This window comes from Varanus komodoensis, unplaced genomic scaffold (assembly GCF_004798865.1).
Source record: "Varanus komodoensis strain SLA01 unplaced genomic scaffold, ASM479886v1 scaffold5, whole genome shotgun sequence".
In the NCBI taxonomy this organism is placed as follows: domain Eukaryota; kingdom Metazoa; phylum Chordata; class Lepidosauria; order Squamata; family Varanidae; genus Varanus; species Varanus komodoensis.
In genome coordinates, this window is record NW_025336087.1 from 21,367,333 (window position 1) to 21,392,009 (window position 24,677).

Genomic DNA, 24,677 nt, shown 5'->3' on the forward strand with positions numbered 1-24,677 from the left:
AAGACAGAATATGAATAAACTGCGGCCCTGCACTATCATACACTAGCAAGAATATGCATGAGTTATTGCAAGATTTGATTTATTATGATATTAAATTGTTGTAATATTGAATGCTTTCCCCCAAAAAACACTCCTAGGTCCCATTGGATATGTGATTCATATGCTCAAGTGTTTTAGAAAACTGGAATGAAATGAAGAATTTAAGTGTCTTAAAGACTCCATTTACTTACAAGTATATACCATCAAAATCAATGGCATGTACTTCCAAGTAAATGCGTTTAGCATAAAGCGTGAGGCTATGATCCTAGGCACTCGGAAGTACATTCTACAGAAATCAATGGGACTTGTTTTATATAAACATCTTTAAAATTGAAGTGCAAGCATATTAAGGCACGCATCTTTAACATGTATGCATAGCATAATTGGTGCCGCTTATATAAATTAAGGTTACCGGCTGAGTCCCTGACAATCTAAACTTGGTCCCCTCCTTTCTGCAAGAAGCTCTTGAAAAGACAGCTACAAAATGTAATGTATGAACTCATGCAAAGGTTACCAAACTGCAATCAGATGGGTTGCTTTCCTATCTATCTGGAACAAATTGGAACTAACATGTTTAAGTCTGTACAACACATTAACATTCCTGAAGTCCTCCAGACTCCTCAGAGCCACTTTTGTTAATGGTAGCAATTTTCTCAATACTCTGAAATGTTGTAAAAGTAAAAAGCTGCTAAGATGTTTAATGCAGTGTAGAGTTACAGAGACAATTGGATATAACTAATTCTGATAGCTTGGTCAAACATAAGAATATACATTTGCAAGATCCCACCACATGGAACAAAAGGGACTGTACAGAACAAAGCGTTCACAGAGTAACTTTTTAGCACTTTGTCAAATGCATTTTTAATAAAACAGATGCTTGTAACAAAACTAAACATTTCCTTTCCTTTTTTTCCTCATGGCATATATTTCCTTTTGGATTAGCAGAAATTCATTGTTCATTAGAATTTGCATTCTTTAACTAGACAGATTGGCTGAATTGTGCTACACTTCATGTAATTTGGCAAACATCACCTTAATCTCTGATATAACAACAAATAGAATAGGGAAGTGGATTTTTTCTATCATTAATATAAAAGCTTTGCAGTGGCAGAGGTTAATGGTTGGGCAGGAGACTAAGCATCCCCTTTAAATATCATTCAAAGCTGTTTGCATATTTGCCATTTCAATGTCCCTTAGTCTTATATCACAAATGCATTAAACTTCTAGGTGATTAATAAGTTCTTGCACAAAAAAAGGATTCACTAAGACCTATCAGGCTACTAGATTTCACAATTTATTAAAAAAAAAACAATGTGTTGTGTTATTTTTATCGGTTTTGCATGGAAAACTCAAATCAACTTAATTTGTGGGGAAGTAGTGAAAGATTCTGTGATCATAGGAAAATAAATTAATATTGCACAAGCCTTCTCAAGCCAACTACTTCTGTCAATGGATAGTAACAAAATGCCCAGGATATCAATCATCTATCCTCTCTCTATTGCTGCACAGCAAGCAGTGATGGAAGCTGCTTAAACAAAAACCTGTACACTTTCTTTTGTCTTTACAGCTTTGATTCTACAATGAGTAATTAGGGCACTAACATAAATACTTACATGTTTCACAGTCCCACACTTATAGTATAACTGAGAGTATTTCAAGCCAGCTAGATAAAAGCATCCTAACTGGAAGACTGCCTTTCACTACATCAATCTAGAGGCCTCAGGATCAAATCCAGCCCAACAAGAAGTACCAACTGATCACCCAATTGCTGATTCAGAGACCAGAGGGGCAGGCAGGGGATGCTATGTTCTTATGAAATTAACAGTAGTCCTGGCCAACAGTTGTCTCAGGACAATGGATGTTCACTGACCACATTCCACCTCCACCTCAAAGTGTCTCTCCTGTAAAACTAGTAGGTTACCATTTCCTGCAACTCTGCCTTGCCATCACATTATGGAGTATGGACTAGGAGGTAGAATCTTATTTGCTGCTACTTAATTGAGTCTGTTTTGCCTCCTTCCCTGCTTTAGTTGCAATTGGTAACCACTCACCATTGGTAGGAGTAGAAAATACTCGTATGCTGCTGTGTCTGGAATATTACCTACTTAACATCCGTCAGCTTCCATTATGGATTTCTAGCACTAGCAAGAGACCAAAGTCGCTTGTTCCCAATTACAAATAGTGGGGGGGACCCTAACCCAAAGCTAGCATGTCTCTTTGTTGAACTTGTACCTGCTGGGCAGGTTGGGGTTATTGCTATTCTGTAATGCTGGCCTATGTTTCTTGTGAGGATCAAGTGCCAATTCTGAAGTGCTAGGTGTTAGATCCTGGTTCCCGTCCTGAAAAAATAACCTGATTGATATTGAAGGGGTAGGAGGAACCCTATGAAATGATGAAGGAAAACTCTGGGCCAGCTGCTGTTTTTTTAAAATCAATGTTTCATACTTGAAAGAGATGCAAGCACTGAAGGTAGGAGTGAAGAAACATTCCGCTAGACTTTCCTAATGTAAATGAAAAGGCACTGAGTAAGATACTTTGAAAATACTGATTTCACAGATAGCTTCTGTAATTTTTATAATTTCATAGTTCCTGTAGCATCAACATTTACATCACAGGCTGCATCTGACCAAGCCTAAAAACCTCTGCTCTGCCAGCTGATGGAAATAGGTATCTGTGCACATGTGATACCCCCTTTCACTTCAATAAGATTTGCACAGGAAAAGTTTCCAAATGCCATTTTAAGAACAACTTTTAAGAGAGTAACAAAGCCCACAGGGAAGAGATTTGCCACCAATAATCAAAGATGCTGTCTGAGGACCGATCATAGTCCACAAAACCACTGAACTACTGATCATCAGTCTCTCCCATTGGCTTTGAGTACAATGTATTTCTCACAGTCATGCCCAATTCAAATACATGTTGGTCACTTGTCTGTGTCTGCTCTACAAGCTCATCTGTGCCTGGGGTTAGGTTACTCAGTTTGATTCAATAGAACCACTATTTCTGTTGCATATCAGAATCTGTCTTTATTAGTGGTCAAGGGATCAACTACCCTTTCAAGTTTGTCTTTATGTTCATATAAAGAGTAAAGCTATGCTCTCATTCATTTACTTAAATGCGACATCATCTGAACATAGCATTGTCTTTCTTAAATAATAATAATAAAAAGAATCCCAGAAGAGCTGTTCATGGTTTCAACTGGGATCTGAAAATATGAACTTGTTTCAAAAGCTGAAAAATAGCTTTAATCAGACAAAAACATATTTTTTTTACATTTTAAAAAGGGTTTTCTTTATTTTGGTACTTAAGAGTTTCATATATGAAGCTTCAAAAATACCACCTCTGGGAGGGGAGCTCTTTCTTAAGAAAAGCTTGTTCAGATGAAAGGCACATTTCCCATAGATCACGAGAATAAAGATGTTAATAATGTACAACTACTAAGAAACCTACAGGAGTTCAGGACACCATATGGACAGAAACTAAGCTTTAACTATGTGTAAATCCAGCACTGGCATAGACAGGGGGGCTCAATTTGGTCTAAAGACAAACTGATCCTAAGGTCACAGCTGGAAATGCTGTGTGTGGTCTCACCCAATGTTATATTAGTTCTGGTGCTAAGTGTTAATCTCATGTGCACTTTGAATGAAATAACTGAGAATTAAGTTTTCAAACAATATAAATTAGAGAAAACACATCGTAATGTAACATTAAGCCTTTCCGTCACAAGGATGAAGGTGCTTTTATATGCAGCTCTTAGAACCGATGAGTGTTAAAAGGTACAGTAAGCGTAAATCCGTGAGGAGAGTACATCTGTCACTTCAATAGGCATGCACTCCTATTCGAGGGGTTAATGTTTGCTAATCTAGCTGGCTCTTGTTTCTTTCCAGTTTTGTAGGGATGAAAGGCTGCGGCCCTGTTTTAGACTTTCAGATTTGGATTTCACTGAAATTCATCTTACTGCTTTATTGTAGGTGGCAGAAGAAGGGGGCAAAAGGATACATTTACTGTTTTGGCTCAGATTTGCCACGCAGTGTGAAAAAGAGATGATAAAGCATTTGAGGAATTAGCAAACGTGACCATAAAGTGCTCCCAAGTGAGAGCCATTTTAGGCTTTTTTATCAATGATCTCCTTTATTATATTGAGCCATGGCTTGGCTACTTATTATGGGGGACTACATAAACAATTTGAAGCCTTGCTTTAAAAAGATTTCTGCTCCTCTAAGAAGAAGCACGTTTTCAGTTGACCCTGAATTATTTTTGGAAGATCCATTAAGGAACAACAAATATAGATCTTCCTTCCTGGAAATACTTCATGTGAACATATTTCTGATGTAGCTTCATGCAATGTCTGTTAACTTGAAAGTCCCACTAAGTTCAGTTGGGTTTATACCCAAGAAACTGTGCACAGGATTTGTAGCCTTATCTGATGTGAGGGAGGGAAGGGATGGCCTAAATCAGAAGGGCAGAACCTCAGGATCAGCAGCCCAGCCCAGCCAACCTGGGAGCCAAATCCAGCTCCCTGGAGTTTCCCAGAAGGCCAACCCCCCTTTCTCCAACAACCACTGATCATTTGCTAGTTTCCTGGCTTTTGCACTTTGAAAATGTCTCTCCTTAGTCTTTGTTACTGGCAATAAACGGTTTAAACTAAAATGTGCAGGTATTTTGACCCTGCCCCATATTGTCTTCTGCCCCACCCACCACTAGATTGCATCCATTGAGAATTTCTCTGAAATAAAATTCAGCCATCAAGATGAAATAGGTCCAACCCTCCTGTACTAGTCCTCCTATACTGACTGGTCTAGTCATTTGTGTGTTACAGGCCTTTAGCGGGTTCCTGGACCTGTGTTCTATTTAATTTGGTTTGGGGAATTTGTCTCCGTACAGTTATATCACACCACTATGCTTCATACATGCCTTTATAGGGCAATTTGTATGTGCTTTTCGTAGCAACACCATACCCATCATTATATTGTGTTTACCGTGTCACTGATGACAGATCATCAAAGCATGAAGTGCATAGGTTAAAACTGAATTTGTTCATAGGAACAGACCTAAGAAATGTAGAATTTATTGCCCGAGTTATGCATTAGTCATTAGTTCCAAGTATGAATGCATGTAGGACTAAAGGCAGTGGCCACAGTGGTCCTCAGACCACTTTCTCCCACTTATATGATGACCAAGTTTACTGGGACGCCATTAGGAAAGTCATATTCTTTCTATATTTTAGGTAGAATAGATTGCTTAGCATTTTATGATAAAAGTGAGGGAAAGGAATCTTATAGGAGTTTATTTTGAAGACACATACCTAATTTCCCAAGGTTTATTCACAATTCATGGTTACTCAACTCTAAATCCCTCTGTGAATTGGATGTTTCAGCAAACAGGATCTGAAAAGAAGTTAGAAGCAAACTAAACTAACTAGTGCTCCCATTGCATGTTCATCTTTTCCTGTGATGATTCACTTGTCCGGGTCACTTTAGCTACCTGGAATATTAAGGGTTGGATCCAGATCAAGTCACAGTTGGAGTAAGTCATCATAATCAAGTTAATCATGAATAACTTACATCCCAAGGATTCAGTGGGCCTGGTCCAAGTATGGCTATACATGGATCTCAGCTTTATTGGGTAGAGTATCCTCTTGTATAGGTTGTGGCGCACTAGTTTCTTTAACTGGATTCCTACTTTGGTGTCCTCTTGTTTTAAATATATGGTATATATAAATGTATTTATATTCTATAAGCATATTTAATGATTTTAAGTTTGGTTTGTGAACTACCCAGAGAACTTTGGCTAACAGTTCAGCGTAGAACTGAAATAAAATAAGAAACAATATGCTGTTTGGCATACTATGGGCAGGATTGTCTGCACTGATCTTTGGATAACAGCTTTGTGTATATTCCTACCTTTAAGCAGAACACTGAATTTTGTGACTTTTGTCTTCTTTCCAAATTTCAGACTAAACAAAATCTGCCTAGAAGATCTGCAGAAACCACATTGGCTCACTACATAGCTCCCTCCTATGCCTGTCAATGGGGATCATGAAGGAGGACCTCTAAATGGATTTTATTTAACTGATTTTTATAGCTCGATGAAGGTAAATTATTTCTATTGTAAAGTAACCAATATAGTTCAAGGGAAAAAGTACTAGACAGGCTTGCATCTAAGCAAGTTACTCTTATAGCACCATAAGAGACAAGAATTAAACAAGAGCAGTATTTTGTATTCACATATCTCTTTGTATTGAGGAAAGCCATTCATATCAGTGGGTCTACTCTTGAACTCACAAAAAGCAGAGAGCCATATTTGTTCCATAATTGATTGGTTGATTATTGCCTTGTCCCAGCAGCCTGCTTGAAATCTGTTAGCAACTAGCACAGGGCAATCCAGTTCAGTCTGCAAAACTCAGTCTTAAACTGTTAAAACAACAGATAATGTGGCTTTATCGTGCCACTTCTTGCTTCCACCCACACTTGCATTTGTTCAACATCCAGCCTGATAATGAGCTTTGAAGAACTTAAAACAAGATACTCAAGAACTTGCTTTACTATCTGAGCTGATCATAATAAAGGTATGGCTGTTCTCTAGGTGTGGAATAATTACAGAATAGTCCTAAATTTGTTTATTCAGTTTCAGTTCCTTGCCTGTTCATCTACAGTAATACCCATAGCCAAAATTATTTCAAGAGGAATTATCTTTATAATTTACCACCGTAAGTACATTTTTTAAATGTTGTATTAGATAAAGAAAGGTTGAAGTTCCCTATCTGAACACCAAGGAGGAGAAGTAGCATCTACAAGTGTTCACAAAATAGTTTTTAAAACCCCACGCATACATACCATAGGACAATAACTCTTGTCAAAAGGCTTTCATTGAGCAGATTCCACCTTGATAAATTTTGAAACTGATCAGATACTTGTCTCCCACAATGGTTCCCAGCCCCTGGCTGTCCTGGCATTCCATCAGAATCCAGGAGACACTCTAGGCCTGAGGAACAGAGTTTCACCAGACAGACAAAATTAGACATTGAGCAGATTACACTATGAGACATATTCCAGAGTGTCAGAGCACTTCTCTTCAAAACCACATGGAGGTTGCTCATTTCTTACCTGGGCCATAGTCCCTGTATAATGCATTAGCATGAAAATGACAATCTGAGTCATTACTCAGGCCAAAGTAAGTTTAATATAAAGAAAGATTGGAAACTGTTAACAGTGCAATCCAATCATGAATACTCAGGAGTAAGTGGCACTACATTACTCCCAAATAAGTGGGCATAGAATTTCAGCAGTAATCCTTTTTGTTCCAGTGAAATGGCTTAAGTGGCTTGCAGGCCAGAGCTGAGCATTTAACTGTGCCTGCAATTGTTAACACTTACCCTGTTAACTTAAATCAGGCCATCAATTAATTGCTAGTTTAAATCATCCTGTGGTGACTAAATATTTTCTTCAAAGAAGCAAATATTCAGGGTTGCTAGATCTATTCTTACCTACAATCCACATCTCTTGATTTAGGCAATACAGCAAAAGTTATTTCCCAGTCATAAATGTAATTCTTCTTACTTGAAAATTGTTGCTTTTATTATCTCTCTTGCAGGTAAAGACAGCAGGTCAATTCACTGAAGCATCAGGCAAAAGTAGTCAGTCAACTTCTTTTAAAGTCCTTAATAGATTGACAGCCTAGTAATTTCACATAAAATATAAGCTGTTACTAATAAATCAATGGTTTCCAGCACTGGAAACAAATCACTTTGGTGAGATACTCTGCATCTCCAAAATGTTGTTTTAGGGTTGTTGACTGATAGTGGTTTTTAAAAACATAAAACTTTCCCAACTGGACCAGCCTTATCACCAGTTCTCTGAAAACAAGGCATTTCGATTAATTCTGTTTGAAACCCTTTAATTTCCTTGGGAGTAAAATTGGTTCAAAAGCCCAAATACTCTAGCTAAACTGGGCTGAGGATCAGATTGGCAAGCTCCTTATGTAATGGGTATTACTTCTCTCTGCTGAATATTATATTGCCCACCTAGCTTTAGAGTCATTCATTTTTTTACCCAACCAAATGACCCTCTTAACGCTTCCAGACAAATTGATCCGGTGGTTTTCTCTCTACATTGCACTCATGAGGGGACTCTGAAGCCTGACATATCTTAGCAATATTGCAGACAGACATACAGAGAGACAGATCGATAATAGATTAGCTATAGGCCGACGCTTAATATAAAAAAAATGAACTCTTGCTTTTCCTTATTTTTTTCCTATGGAACTAGAGCTTGTGGCTGAGTATCAACATGATGCCCTTTAATGGTTTTCCAATGGCCTCTCATTATGTAGAAGCAAGGGCATTTTAGCTGGTGCTAACACTAAAGAGCCTTAGGTGCATGTTTAGGATCTAAATCCAAGGTTGTGTGCTATACCTGGGATTTATTGCTGACCAGTGACTTCCTGCATGAGAAACTGATCATGAAGCCATGGCTGTGGAAGTTCAGAGATCCAAAGGCATAAAGGCATTCTACACATACTGGGGCACTCACTTCTTTTTAGTTTTACTTTCTTTTGCTTAGCACTGGCAATGAAGCTTAGCACCAAAGATAGGTCCCAGGACACAAGTGTCGAACTTGGTTTTCAGTCATTTCCAATTAAATAGTCCCCTCCTTTTCCACCCACCCCCTTCTGCCTTAGGGATTATTACTACTATTTTAAACACCCTCTTTAAAGTATTCACAGATCCAGTACTTCTCAACACTGCACAGGCTACCAACTTCTCCCCAAGACCATAAGGGGCTCTGTGTTTCTATTTTTACACAAAACTGGCTGATTTGTCTTAGACTATTACTGTCTATTACTGCTGGAAGTCTCGGGGAAAGGTGGGAAGCGGCAGATTCTGGCAATCTGCCTAAAGACAAATCAATGAAACAAATTAATCCTTCGCAGGCTGCAATGACACAGTAATCCATCATTCAGGACTGCTTTTATACACCAAATCAGAGAGCAGAGGGAAAAGCCCAGGGGAACATTGCAGACAACAACTTACACCAACACTGGGAAAATACAGAGGGATCCGTTTATTTAAAGAGGATAGATTTCACTTGATTGCTTGTTTCACCCTATAAAGATTTTTTTTCCCCTCCCTTTCCCTGGCTGGTGTGAGAAACGATTGGGTAAATGACTATATTTTCTCAATCCGCTTTCGACCCATCCACTGCTTCTCAAAATCTGAGCACCCTCTTCACCACCTGAGGCCTACGACAGTAGCAGTTCAATGCCACATATGCAAGATCGCACCAGTCTGCACCACATTTTCAGTCTGGAGTAATTGCACAGTAGTTTCCACTAGTTAGATTAAGCTCCCCATAAATAAGGAGGCAGAAAGTATAGCCTTTTTAATCATACCTAGTGCTCCAATCATGGTAAAAGGTTCCTCTTCCATACAAACAGTCTAACCCTATACCTGTCCATACAGAAGTCAATTCCCACCAAGTGTAGATGAACCAGCAGAAGGCTATAGCCCCATTTAACTAAGCAAGCTTACCTCCGAGTAGACATCGCTAAGACTGCGCTGTTTAATTTTCACCTGCGTCCCTATTCTGATATTTAATGGGACTCCGTTAAATACTGAACTGTGGAGGTAACACCACTGAATCAGCCTGCTACACGCAGAACCAGGCCCTGCCCTGCTTCCAAGCGCACCATCATCACGGGTTTGCTTCCCGCGTTTGCTTCCTCTACTATCTCGGCGTAGGAAAAGTGGGTCAAATCCACTTTCGCCACTCTAAATGACCCTTTGGGACGGCGCTCCCGGCATGGTTAAAAGAATTTCGGCCAATGCAGCCATGATTAACGTTTCCGCAGAAGTAAATCCCTCTGTCTTTCAGCAAAGCTTACTTCGAGGGACATTTGGATACGCGTTTAAACCTATGCTGTGCACGCAGGATGCATGGGTGCAACGACGGGTGATCTGAGCCCGCATTGGGTGGAAACTATTCCGGGGTTATTAAGACGAGCCTCACACACGGCTTGGGGTGCGTGCCTTGAAGCAGCCTCGCACCATCTTCCCGTTGCCTTTCCACTTACCCACGCGGGAGTTGGTCATGGCAAGGCCCGTTTGCAAACAGTACGCCCCTTCTTCTCCTTGGTCCGTTCCTATGATCAGACTCAGCTTGAAGAGGCCCGAGCTCCCCAAACCTAGCCGAGAGAGAAGCCCGTGGGAATTAAAACCAGCCCTTCCCAACTTGGAGCCTTTCAGGTGTGTTGGACTGCAAATCTATCCTCCACAGCCAACACAGCGGCTGGCAATGATGGGAGCTGCAGGCCAACATCACCTGGAAAGCCCCGGGTTGGGGAAGCCTGCCTCCAGACTCGAGCCTAGGGGTGCTCACACAAGGGGGAAAGCGTTCATCTAGCTCCCAGTATTGTCTCTGCAGCAAGGCTGGCCGAGAAACGCTGGGAGTTGTTGGTCTTCATCTTTAGGGCTGAAGCCTTAACCAGGGACAAGGCTGCGGTGACCGAGCGGAGCAAGCTGCAAAACCTTTGTGGCTCTTTAAGGTCCCGCTGGACGCGTGGCTCCCGCTGCGGCGGCGGCTGTTCTCAGCTTGGGGCCCCGAGCTTCTCGCAGGCATCGGATCCACCTTAAAGCGCGGGGCGCTTCGCTCCGCTCGTGCGTTCGCCAGCTGCCCCAGCCGGGCGCAAGCCCCACCGGCTCGCTGAGGAGCGGCGGCGTCGCTGAGCCCTCGGCGGCTCGGGACTCTCCGGGCTCGCCTAACAGGACGGTCCGATCGCCAGGGCTGATCTGTAGGGAGGAGGAAACGATGCCCCGGCCGACGCCTCTCGAGGCAGGGCGCTGGCCGGTTGCCTTCCCGTGGCAGCCGAGGAGCGCCAACGTGACCCCAGCTGCATTTCGGAAGAGCAGACGGGGTCCTGGCCGGATCCGGGGAATGGGAGCAACACCCGTCGAGCCTTTTTTAACGAGGGCCTCATCCTGCTGCTTCTGAAGGATAGCTGGAGTTAATAGCTGGAGTTCAGTTCCTCCACCGCAGGTAGGGCAGTCGACCTGGAGCAGTGAGCCGAGGAGCACCTTAACCCTTTCCCAAACCTAAAGTCTGAAGTGTATACGCATTGCATGCACTGGTTCAGAACCACTCTTCATTAAATCCAGAAGAACATAGTGCACATGCATCCTGTGATAGTTCAATTTGGCCTTAATCAGAACTAATTAGAGAGCACTCCAATTCCTCCATTGAACCCAGTGGAATTTTCTTTTGAGGAACCATATGTAAGATTTTGCTGTTCACTTTTTTCCCATGCTAGAGCTCAGCCAGCTACCCTGGGTAGTCACAATGATAGCCAAGTGTCCCTGCTCATGCACAGAATGCCTTTCTCCCACCACTTTTGCAACACCTCTGGAATTAGCAAAAAGATATTCCTGAACAAAGCATCTACCTTCCAGGCATCCTTGAGCAGAGCCAAGCCTTTCTTGTAAGAACCACAGATCTTCCCATAGCACACAAGAAGGCAATAGACATCTTCTGACATTGTTCCCCAGCAACCAGTGTTCATGGGCATGTTGTATCTCCTCCTAGAAGTAGCATAGAAGCATCATGAATTGCAGTCACCTATACTTTTATTCTCCATGAGTTTGTCTAATCCCCTTATCAAGCCAGTTATGTCAACAGCCATTAATACAATTTGTGTTAATGAAATTCATTGTCTGACTATCTGCTGCTTGACGTAGAATTTCCTTTTATTCTTCTGCCCAGAATCCCCTACAATTCAGCTTCATGAGGTAACCCTAGCATCTTATTTTGAGAAAAACACCTCCGTATCCACTTTCACCATAGCCATGCACAACTTTTACTCCATCATCTCTATGCTCACCTGCCTTTTTCCAAACAAAAAAGGCCCAAATGTTCTAACCTTTCCTCATAAGAAAGTTGCTCCTGCACCCTGATCACCCTGCCCTGCACACACAACCCACACCATTTTGTACCTTTTTCCAGTTTTTATATTGTTTCCAAAAAGCATTCAGAACTATACACCTTATCATAAGTATGGATGAATCACACATCCATATAAAGGCACTATTTCATATTCTTATATATACTTGCAGTTTTATTTCCCATCTGCTTCATAATGATCCCTAACACACAGCCTCACATGGATTTGTGTTTTAATTGAGCTTACCATCACAACCCTAAGATCTTTTTCCTGGTCAACCACCCCATCAGAGTTTTTCTCTCACTTTATACTTACTTATTTTGAATCACATTTGCCATTTTATTGCTCATTCACACCATTTGGAGAAATCTTTTTGAAGCCCACAATCCATTTCTGTTTTTTACTACCACAGTGTCATCAAAAAACCTGGGCATCTCAGAACTTGCCCCTATCTACAGATCATTTATGAAAAAATTAAACAGCACCAGTCCCAGTAACAGATCCTTGAAGGAATCCCATTTCTTCTCTCCTTCCATTGTGAAAACTGCCCATTATTCCTAGTGTCTGCTTTCTCCTCTTTAACCAGTCACCAATTCATAAGAGTGCCTGACTCTTTCTCTTATCCCACTACAGCTGAGTTTATTCAGGAGCCTTTGAGGAGGAATTTTGTAAAAGGTTTTTGGAAATCCTAGTGTGTATTGAATCACCCCTATCTACATGCTTGCGGACACTCCTGAAGACCTATAAAAGATCAGCAAGGAAGGACTTAACTTTTCAGAACACATTTTGGTTCTTCTTCAGCCACATTTGTTCCATATATGTTAGACAGATGTTATCCTTAATATTGCTTTCCACCAAATTATACAGAACAGATAACGACGTAATCCAATGCATATTTAGACAGGAAAAGGTAAAAAAAAATAGCACTGCTGGCTAGGGAATGCTGAGAGTTGAGGGACTCTTGATTCTAAATACACATAGGACTACACCCCAAAGAAGCAATCCTATGGCCCCTAAATAGCACCTGAGGGACCATAGGAGACCTTGGATTCCCAAATCCAAGCTCAGACACAGTATTCCAGCCACAGGGAGGGGGAACCTGAAGGCCAGCACACACACACACACACACGCCACTTGTGACCATGTCTGCTACTTCTCCAAGGTCAGGAATCCAACCTCAGAGAGGAAGAAATTTTGGTGAGCGTAGAGGGACCTCTCTAATTTCTTTCCTTCCTTCTCTGAAATGCTTTCATTACACAAGCAAAACAAAAAGACACCTGAGTGAAAATGTAGCGCACACAGATGGGGAGATGGAGATCACCTCTGCCAGTTCTCCTGGCCTGCAGAGGGTGAGCATAAGCCTCCAAGTTGGGAGACTTATGACCATTGCAATAGGGTTGCCACTTAAGCTAACTGGTCCGGACTGGTTGTACTTATCCTTATCCATAGTATAGATTCTAGCTGAGGTTCTGTTATAGTGGTTTGATTACTCATGCACAAATGTTCTGGCAGATTTTGATGAACTTCACTTTTTGTTTAAACTTTCTTTTTACATCTTGCATCAAGTCCTAAGTGCCACTTAAGATTAAGTCAAGGGTCACTTCTCTTCTGGCCAGTCCCATGACCATCTCTCTTCTAGGGCACAGTCATTTTAGGGTACCTAGATTTGTGCTTCTTTGTCATGACTTGAACACACATTTATGTGTTCTATGTGAATTAATTTTGGGGCCTGGTATTGCTATCAACAGTGATTATGAAGCTATGCCTTCTTTGACGTACCACAAGAAGGACAAGAGCCAAGAGGCTGGATATGATGTGGGTATCGATGGAGAATTTCCATTTCTCTGGCCCTGTTTCTCTACAAACTGGATTTCCTTTCTTCAAGCACTAGGCTTCTGCAAATATTGTAAAAGACAATTTTGTAAGATTTTCAGAAGCCAGTCCCCCTGTGCTTGTTTCAGCTTCCTCCCAGGTTACTGGACCTTCACCCTTATTCACAATCATAACAAAGCTTTAAAGATGTGTAACAGCGTTTGCTGACAAATGTTGCACTTCTTAGTACTGGTCTCTCATTTACCGTCTGTCTTTTGTCTGTTTTCTCTGTTGCCTATTTAGATTGTTGAGTGGAGACTTGAACCAAGGTCTCCTCAGTCCTAGTCTGGCACTCTCACCATTACACACATACTGGCTTTCCAGTGTGTTGCAGTAATGTTTCGGCTAAGTTCTGCCATAAAACTTTGCTCAGAAGTCCCACCAAGTATTAGTTTAGTAGCTGCAAGTATGGATGTTACCCTTTCTGACCAAGCTGCTAAGGCCTCCCCTTCAGCTCTCTCTCTTCCTCTCCCTCTTCTCACACACACACACATATATGGGGGTTACATATTTTATTTTTGAGTTAAACAATCCTGTTTCAATGCTCTAAGCCCAAAACAATGTGATATACTGTGACTAGTATTGAGGCTGAGTGTCTGAAGCAAAGTAGAATCCATTAGTGCTCAAGCAAACACTTTTTCTCAAAAGGTTTTATTAGTTTGGGTGCAAAGTTGGTGTGAATGTCCATTTCCCTCGAGAAGGTAAAGTGCAAGGAGGGGTGTGCAATGGACTTCACGCTATGCTAAACATAGAAAAGACCCCTATAATATCTATCAAATCTTCAGGGGGGTGGGGGGAGATCTTTTCCAGTAGTCTGGTCTTGGAAAAGAAGTGGAGGGCATTCCATGGCCACACAGTGGGGGAAAAAATCAAGGCGCAAAAGGCGGAGAAGCAAAGTCTGCATCTGAACTTCCCTTGACAGTTCTCACATATGACAGCAAAGTGCTCTGAAGACTGGGGTTTTGAGTTTCCCAAAAGAGACAGGCTAGTTATAAGGTCCCAAACTCTGAAAGCATTCCCCCCTCTTTCCAGATATGTGCTGAGAGTGAGGATACATCCTTACTAGAATGTAAAATGCACTCTGCATGTGTTTAAATTCACTTAAAAAAACTGGAGCTGAGTCCTGATATTCAGCATCTGCTCCTATGCAAACCCTTATCACAGACTGAGACCCGACTAAGATTTCTATCATTTTTTTTCTTCTAAGAGCTTCATAAGGCTATCTATATCTTCACTGGACAGGTAGATAGCTGACAGGATAATTCTCATTAAATTCAGAAGACTTCCTTCCAAGTAGACATATTTTCGGATTGCCTCCCAGTGAGCTCATAACTGAGATGGGATTAGACTGAGCCCACTAGACATTTCCCACTAATAATTAACCTATCATGGAGAACATAATGGATAATGATGCCACTTTCTGACAAAGCGTAATATTAAATGTAGCATAAAGTTGCTACTATCTCTTTCTTACTCTTATTAGTAACCTCCTCCGTATTTTTCACTCTTCAATGCACAGCAATATTGTATTGCATGGTGGCAGAAATAATCACTTTTTCAAATCTTTACCCATTTTAAACATAGGTAGTAATAATAAAACAGATTGAAACTAGCATAGTCTCCAGCAGCGAAAACCAAACCAAACAGAAAAGCCTAAGTTTTGACAGGCCTAAATAGGAAATAAATGCAGCCACTCTTAGGAAGCCTTCTCTGTGCATGCAGCATGCTACTTGGGCATGGGGACAATGCCGTTAAGAAAGAGCCGTGACCACATCAGGACTCCTGTATGTGTTTGCTCAGACATAAATCTCATTGTATTCCACTGGGCTGTTTCCCAGGTAAGTGGATATGAGGCTTCAGCCTTGGACAATGCTAGTAGACATTGTGTTGCTGTGTTGGAACCAAGCCGCACAGGGCTTCAAAGGAATAAAATCAGCATTTTGAATGTTATAAGAACATAGTGCCAGTCTTAGAGCCATGGTATCATTATATGCTGTCAGTGAACCATCCAGTGCTGTCAGGAGATAGAATTCCAATTCTGCGTCAGCTGACACTTCCCATCTAGAGTGCATGTCAGCAGCCTGGTTCTGGGATTACGAAGGCATACTTGGTATTCCCAAGATGTTGGGACTGGAATCAAATTCCTACCCAAATGTACCTCTAACCAGTAACTTCTCTTCCTCCATCTGAAAGACTGGAAACCTTGCAACCTACCTCATACACAAAATCATTGTGAAGACAGAGGTGATAATGATCGAAAAGCTCTTCAACCCTTAAAAATGTAAGGTATATACCATGTGTATAAAAACCTGGTTCATCTGGTTCCAGAGTTCATGGAAGTGATTTATTTTTTTAGCCTTAAAGCCATAATTGTATGCATGTTTAGAGAGACAGAAGGCCAAGAGTTCCAAGCATGTCCAGCCAGAACATTAAACATGGCTGGCTGGATGTTGTAGGCCTTTCTTTCAATGCAAGTATGCTTAGGACTTCACTCTAAGCAACCTGGGTCCAACATTTCACCACAATGTTTAGTATCATCTAAGACAATCTTCAGGTATAGCTGTAGGCAGGACAATGAGAGCCAAAGGATTGCTGAATAGCCCTGCTTCTCTTGGTCCCTCAGCCCACTCTCCTCCTTACTCTCCAGCCCAACCCCTTTCCCATGCTGTAATTGAGCAGTTGGCATAGTTATATCCAGTGGTGCACTTAGGACATTTTAGTCTTTGGAATCAATTGTTCCTGTTTCAGGTAGTAATGATTCTTACTTCGTTTACTTCAAATTATGGCAAGCCAGCCCTCCTGCATTGATAGAAGGGGCTCCAGTGTCCATTCTGTTGAGTAGGGAATTGGACTTCTGCCCCAGAAGGCACCACTGACGATGCCCAGATGTCGTGCCTTGAAAACCAAAAGGGGAACCTTCCTTGCTCTTCTCACTTTCTTTAGCAACAGCTGAAGTATTGTAGAAAACAAGGAAAGGCGGAAACAGGAGTGTGTGTGTGTGTGTGTGTGTGTGTGTGTGAGAGAGAGAGAGTCCCCAAATTCAAAGGTTCTCCTTTATACTCCACTTAATAATTTAAGTTATAGGCATAATAAACATTATTAAACAGAGTACATTTTTCTCTGTAAGCTGGCAGTGATATGGGTTTTTTATTACCATCACTAAACATTGGTCTTAACTGTTGTTTTACCTTCTCTTTTACCTCCATTAAAAGTACTGAATCCTTGGAAAACCTGAGTTTGAATCCCTGTGTTCATTTCATTGGTAAAGTTTAATTCAGTCTATGTTCACCATGACAGATCTCCAGAACTTGTTATTAGCCCTGGAGTTCCCATGCACCAATAAAGGGAGAGTGTTTCTATGCATGTGCAAAGTACTATTTCTCATTACTAAACAGAACCAGCTCCCTCACATCTGGGTTAGAATGCAAAACTTCTGATTCACAGGATCAACACTTGCCTTTAAAAGTTGCACAGGATCAAAGACTGGCGACCTTTCCCATCACAGTGCTATAATAATGAGAGAAGCTATCTATGAATGACAATTGCCATCTGTGTGAAGCTCTAGTTTCCTACAGTTTAGTCCTCTAAAATATTTAGGTGCTAGGGTACTCTTCCTTATTTCAAGACCCCTTCCAGGATCTGCAAAAGTGAGAAACCTGTGATCCTCCAGATGATACCTGACTCCAGCACTCATCATCCCCAAATCAGCATTGCTGGTGGACATGCATGTCAAGAATTCTGATCCAATAGCTACAGGAATGCCACATGTCTAAGGAAACCCTCTTATAGGGACAGAGCAACAGACAGTATAATTTATCCACCCCCACCTCCAGATATAGGCTTTGTTGAATGTGGCCTCACCAGTTAGAGTCCAAGCTGTATTCACATTTTCCCTGTCTTTAAAAAGCTGCCTAATGCAAGGACCTGGAGAAGCTCTTGGGGTCAGGAGAAGTATGCTAATTGGGAGGGCCTAATTGCTTCAAGAAGCCGAGAGAGCCTTCATGATGGGCTTGGCCTGTTCCTAATAAAATGAAGAAGCAGCATGGACTTCAATCCCAAAATCAAGGGACTCCTGGGGTTTCCACAGGCTAACCAAATGACTTCACCTAGCCCCTTATCCCCCTTGGATGACATCTTGAGGGAAAGCAGACTCTCCTCAGCCTCCAGAGCCATAAATTGGTTGTGCTGAGGCCAGTAAATCTGGATTGATTTAAAAAGGCTTTTTCATCCTCCCAATCAAATGAAGTCACTGTTAATTAGATGTTTTCTGTTAACAGTGTCACTCCTGCCTATATTACCTGCTCACACATTCATTGGACTTATTGCAACATCTGGCTCTGCATTTTGGTTTTATTGTGCGAGTGTAGGTAAGTCACCTATTTTGGATATAAGGCAGGGAAGTTTCTGAAACTTCAGCTGATTTACTAGACTTCCATCCCCCATCTCCTGTTCTGCAGGTGAAACAGCTGTGATCTCTTGAATGGTGCCACACACAATTTTACTCTGGATTAAGTATTTTGGAATAGTCAAACCCATTGTTTTGCCACCCTTAAAGAACCCATTTTTAAGGGAGTTCTTGAAAGAGCAGTGAAAGCAATCAGTATTCATACCTACTAGTGAGTGAATCCCATTGAATTCCCTGTAGCTTATTTCAGCTTTTGACTGCCACACACCTATTCTTAAATATGCATCTGATCTGAGTATACATGGAGGTAAAGATTTAATAAGGAGCTACTCCTTGGCAGCTATAAATACCAATGAAATGAGGTTGTGCTAACCCAGACTAACTTCAGACAAATTCCAGGGGTAAGTCTTAATCTATTCATCCGAGGTTTTGGAACTTACTAAGAAAAGGTTTGAAAATTTTGAACTTACTAAGTATAAACTTGAAAATGGGAACATGTTTTCATGTCAGTGTAGACCAAATTGTACCTGTGATTATTTAAATGGGATTTTATAATGCAATGAATAGCATTCTGTAAAATTGGGACACTATTAGAAACCATCTCCTGCAATGGACAATCCTTTCATGGTTGTTGCTTTCCCTCCCAATAAATAAATGATTATAGCTATGAATTATTTTTGTGTGGGTTTTTCCCCTGAAGCCTGTATTCTCTGCATTTAAACCACCCTTTAAATATTGCTGCATATTGGATATAGAGATGGTGTGATATCTCTTGTAGGATGACCTCCCTGATTAATCGGTTAAAAACATGGTAAATTAACCAACTTTAAAGATTTCTATTTCATGGTGTATATGAGAGTCAGATGATGGGCAGCTGAAAATGCTCAGTAGACCAAATTAAGGGTTATATCCTTTCTATATTACAATTAAGGAGGTTTTATTTTCTCTCTCTCTTTTGCAGAGACAGAGCTAGGGAGTGGAGAGGGTGCATTGCAGCAGGGTGCAGAGCTTTACACCTCAGAAGTAATCCTATTGCACTCAGTGGGACTTCACCTACCAAAATGCCCAAACAGCAACACCGGACTCCCTGTAAAGTATCATTTTTAAAGGGCTTCTCTAAGTGGTATTGACATCTGTATGTCACAGTAAATTAAATAGGGATCTTGTATACTGAAGTGGGTGAAAGATACAAGAGATGTTGTGTTAGGCTAAAATCTTTACTGAGAGTAAGCTCCATTAAACAATGAGAGTTACTCTAGAGTAGACATTCAGTCGGCTGACAGCTCTCTAGTGTCAAGCCTCCCCATCCATGCAAAGGAAACTACAGACAGAAATACGACTACATATTGAAAGTCGTCTTGCTTCACACCTTCAGGCCAGCACATGTGAGTAGACTATGCCAGGGAACACAAAGTTTCGCCTAAAAAATTTGAGAGTTGCCACCTTTTTTCCTAGAAGAGCTCCTGTGCCTTTAATAAAAGGCCAGAAACAACAACAAGAAGGCAGGTTATTTTTTTTCCTTCCATCCCCCTCGTCCCTCCACGGAAAAGCACCACCTGCTTAAATTCCAACTTCTCAGGTAGTGGGTAAAGACATGGGGGCGGGGGGGGGCAGCTGAAACATTGTCACGTTCTGCTCTACTTCTGCAGGCTACAGAGGGGGGAGGGGGAGGAGGAGGAGGGAGAAGCTAATCGCGTGTGTTTCTTTGCCTTTAGACACAGGCGCGGTTTGCTACAGAGCAAAATCGAGGGGAGCGGGAGGTGGATACCACCGCTCAGCCTCGATCTTTAACCCGACATGTTGGACGGGACAGTTTGCTCAGGCTGCAGCCCCGGACAGTTACCTGAAAATACCATAGATGTCAATGGGCTTTTGGAGAGGGGAGTTGGGGCTGGCTAGGCTTGCCCAGGTAGTTACGGGTTTAGGCGACGAGGATTGGAGAGGCGAGCCTCCGCACTCGCTCAGAGGGGCCTTCGCTCCTCTTCGGCCTGGGCTCCAGCTTTCAGGACTGAGACGTGGCACTGCACATGCCGAGTCTCAACCCCGTTGCCGTTCGTCCAGGCTGAATCCCACTGAAGGGAGTGGGCCTGACTCCCGAGCAAGCCTGCGCTGAAAGCCGCCGGGTGCGATGTGGAGCCCGCGTGCTGCGGGGCTTCCGGCTCGCCGCGGCCCCCTGGAAGGAAGTGCGAGGAAAGCAGCGCCCAGAGCGCGGGCCCTCGGAGGGCAAGGCCGGGCGCTCGGCGCCGGAGGGGCCCGCCACGTGCCGGCCGGCCGGCGCGCGTCGCCTCTGCCCGCGCAGCCCCGACGAAGCCCTTTCCTCCGCCCAGTGAGCGCCAGCCTTGCGCCGCTCCCAGGAGAAGCGCCACGGCTCGGCGGCCGCCCCTGCCCTCTCGCAGCCGCCCGCCACGCTGCCCTGCGCCGGCCGGCGGCCCCAGAGGCGGCCCCCAAGCCCGGCCGCGCTGTGAACGGCTCCCCCCCTCTCCCCAGAGGCAGAGCCGGCGGAGGAGGCTGGGGCACTCGCTCCCAAGGAATCAGCTTAGGCTCTCGCCATGCAGTCCAGCGCCAGCGCAACGGGCTCTGCACCCGCGGAAGCGGACTGAAGGCTGGGCCCCTCGGGGCTTTTGCCCTGCCCGCCTCGCGGGCTGAGGTTCTGCCTGTCCAGCGCAGGCCTGCTGAGATGAGCAACGTTGGATGCAGCCCTTGCCCAGCCTTGCGCGCTCCAGATGCGTTGGGCTGGAGCGCCTCGAATCCCTCCGCCAGCCATGCTGACGGCGACTCTGAGAGCTGTATTCCCAACTCGTATGAAGGGCCCCATGCTAGAGAGGGCTGAGCTACAGTGCGAGCCTGTTCGTGTCTACTCAGGCGTAAGTATGACTATGCTGAGTGCGGAGTACTCTCAGGTAAGCGAGTATAAGATTCAAACGTTTGCTTCTTAGGCCTTTTCCTTCTCTTACTGCTGGGCCAAAAGAGCTTTCCCTCCAGGTGGAAAACATGCTTTATTGGTTTCATAAAGGTTCTCTGTTCGCTCGCGGTCCATCTCTACCCCCCTTCCTTTTTTTTCCTAACCCTTCTTCCCCAATCTGTTTTACAAGTTCCAATCAAATTGTGCCTTATGAGCTGCGAAACAGTCCTGAAAGCTAATCATGTCCGCAGAGCTCTCCCTCCCCTCCGCCAGGGCATCTCGTGCTCTCGAGATCTATGCCCCAATATTCACCTGGACATGAGCAGATCCTTCACGTAAGCACAACATATTTATCTATCCTGCCTAATGGGAAACCGCGCTTCTCTGCTGCAACGCCTCTGTAATTTTCTTCTATTACAAGTGTGTCTTTTTCTTCTCCAGCCCAAAGGTCAGAAACTTCCAGCCCGGCTCTGTTCACTCCTGCTCAGTGTGTTCCGTGGCCGATTCCCAAGGCAAGCTGCACCTGGTTGCAGCCTCCAAAGGTATGCTCACAGACTTGGGAGTAAGCCCATCTGTGAACCGGATTTCCGAGTAGGTATGCCTAGGATTGCAATCCAGCCCGGGGGAGAGAGAAAGCAGTCCTGTCGAAGAACTTGGGTCAAAATAAGAACTTTTAAAAAACTAATGGTTGGATCTGATTTAGAGACAGGATTCTAACTAGGCCTGAATAGATGAACGGGGGTAAGCTTTCTTGTATCTCAGCCGTCCTACTGAGCCGGTTTACATATAGCACTGTATCCCAACTTGCTACAATTACAGATAAAGATGGTCCCTAAAGGTGGCATAACTATATGTTTACTCAGAAAAGAGGTGTGCCCTTCCCAGCATCCCCCATCCACCATGCTGCCTGGGAAACACTGGGAATTGAAAGGTTTGGATTTTCCCCCAAAGATTGTGCCTCAAGCAACAATAAACTGAACTAAACGAAGCCAATACAATTCTATTTGAATAGCCCATTCATTCATTCATTCCATATATGAATCCCATTTTTATGGGAATCACGGCATTTTGGTTCCAAAGCAGAGAAAATTCTATGAGAAGGATCCCTGATGAAAGAAAAGAATTGCTGTCCTGTGGACACTACGTAACACACACTTCGGGGACTCCATTCTGTACTACTAAAAGGATAGTGTAAGCTCTCAGAAGCACTTTATTTATTTGATTGCTAAGCCACCCAACAACTAAAGTTTCAATCGGCATTCTTCATAACGGTGCCAAGGTGCCCAGTTCAGAGTGCGGGTTAAAATTTCACGTTTCAGAGAAAGGGATGAAGTGAACACTGCGTGATGCCTCCCTTGCTTCAGCTGAAGCAAGCCCCATTTTATTCAGCCGTGATTGCTTCCCAGTCGGCAGGCATACAGGTGGTGTCTTAATCCATCCAGTTAACATGACTCTGGGCGAGATCCAGTCCGTCAACACACCCAAGCCCACCTTGAGGTAAAAGGAAAGGGGGAGAGGCAGAAAGCCTGCCTTCCTCCTGTCCTAAAACAGAAATGAGAGCTGACCAACTATACTTAAGTGGCTTGGTGGGGGAGTCCTTCCCCTGGACCTGAAGGGAAGCAACCCAGGAATCTCCTCCACTTAAAACTGCTGGTTTCAAATAGGCAAAGTTACAGGGTTTGTGCTGCAAGAGGGCTCGCCCTACCTGACGGGCTGTACCATTCACACTACCTATTCAGGCACGCATTGGAGTCCACAAACCCTTTTTGGCCTACAAATGGGATGCCTAAATTCAAGGCTTGTTTTATTGCCTTTGCTTAAGCTCAAACCACTAACTACTCCTAAACAAGCTCCCCTCAGTTCTTCAATGGCCATGTTGCACATTTGCCAAATTAAAGTCCCACTCTCCTAAGCATGTTTGCTCAAAAATGATTTTTATGGGATTATTAACTTCAAAAAAAGAATGCTTCAGCTTCCAAGGGTACAGTGCTTAGGTACCAAAAAGAGTCAGGGCTCAGGCCCACAGGACAAAAAGAAATACACAAATTTGCAAATGCTCCAAAGTCTGTCTCTGCCTCTCTCTGTGTGTGCATGTCTTAGCACCACTCAAGGAATACCACCTCTCTTTGTGGAAATGATTGTGTGGACAAGGGAGAAAGGACATTTACTTTTAGGGTAATCCCCCCTCAGACGGAAAGATTTATCGTGGGGAGGGGGGCAACAGGAGGTAAATGACAGAGAGCATCAGGGTCCCTAAACTTATGTTTCAGCAAGTGCCCATGGACAGCAGGGTGGTGGGACAGATGGCCTCTGGGCTTGGGCTGCCCACTAACCCCACCTCTGGTTCCTATGGATGTTTGCTGGGGGTAAGAGAAATCCCACAGTAAGATTTGCTTTCCTTCCTATAGAAGAGTGTACTTCCTATGCACACCTACTTGAAAGTACTGAGTAAAGTTTATTCAAAACCTTGCATGAAATCACATTGTTAGAGCAGCAATGAATTCAGAATGGTATGTTTTTTTTAAAAGCTTAGGATTACTGCTGTACTCTCTCCAAACACCCTAGACAGACTCACCTGACCAAAAGTACCTTGCAACTGCATGGGACTTTTTTCTGAGTGGATTTGCCTGGTACTGTGCTGTGAGGGGTGAAGGGTGAACTAATACATCTACTGAGGCAAGTAGACTGGCTATTCCAGTGCTCAGCTCCAGGGAAGGTTTTTCTCGGTGTGATGTCTTTTTGTTTAAGGAATCTGATTGAGAGATGCAGATTAAAATTCAACAGCTGTAGCCAAAACACCTGCAATCTATTTCTCTGGATACAATAATGGGGATTAATTGCTCTCCCTCTCTTTCTGTTCTAAGAAAGAATTCAAACCTCGAAGATGAAGGTTAGAATCTTTGGAAGTATAAATCGTTTCCACAGGATCTAAAGCAAAAACAGATCACCAAAGGAATAAGCAGTCAATTTTGTTTCTTTCTTTTATCTGAGTCCTGGAGGGTGCTTTTGACAAGTAGTAGAAGGCAATGAACTTAATACCCAGAGTCTGACCCAGTCCTATGTACTGTTAAGGGGCACAGCACTTGGACTAATATACATGGAACTACCACCACTGATCCCAACAACCCCTTTTTCTGCATCTTGAAGATCACAGTACAAAAGAGTCCTAACTTTAATTCATGAGGAAGGGAGAGAAAAAAAACTGGATTGGAGCAGAAGGAACAAACCAAACAGGAAAGAAAGGGTATTAATTTTCACTTTGTTTTGCTTGTGGGAAGTGGGAAAGTAATATAGATATGATGAGGCCCTGACTAATTATGTTTGGTTGCACATGGAAGATATTCATGAATCCACACATTTTTCAACCACATGTGAAATGTCTTTTAATGTGTGTGTATATACATACTCAAATGTTCTGTCTGTGTACAGTTATTGGTGGAATAGTGCTCATATTGCACAGGTGTTGCATGTAGCATATTCAGGAGTAAGTATCTGTACAAAACGTGTGACACATTTGCCTAGGTCAAA

At 43.0% G+C, this 24,677-nt stretch overlaps 1 protein-coding gene and 1 long non-coding RNA gene across 2 annotated transcripts in view; both read right to left on the reverse strand.

Annotated features, from left to right (window-relative positions):
- On the reverse strand, positions 1 to 19,721 carry LOC123031652. Its single transcript, XR_006416348.1, has 3 exons — positions 11,476 to 19,721; positions 7,599 to 10,221; positions 1 to 7,023 (listed from the first exon to the last, which is right to left on the reverse strand). It is a non-coding gene; the product is annotated as an uncharacterized LOC123031652 (long non-coding RNA).
- The window catches only part of LOC123031308 (histone-lysine N-methyltransferase SETD1A-like), a 63,031-nt gene that overhangs the window by 23,657 nt on the left and 14,697 nt on the right, over positions 1 to 24,677 (reverse strand). The gene's annotated exons all lie outside the window — the stretch shown is intronic.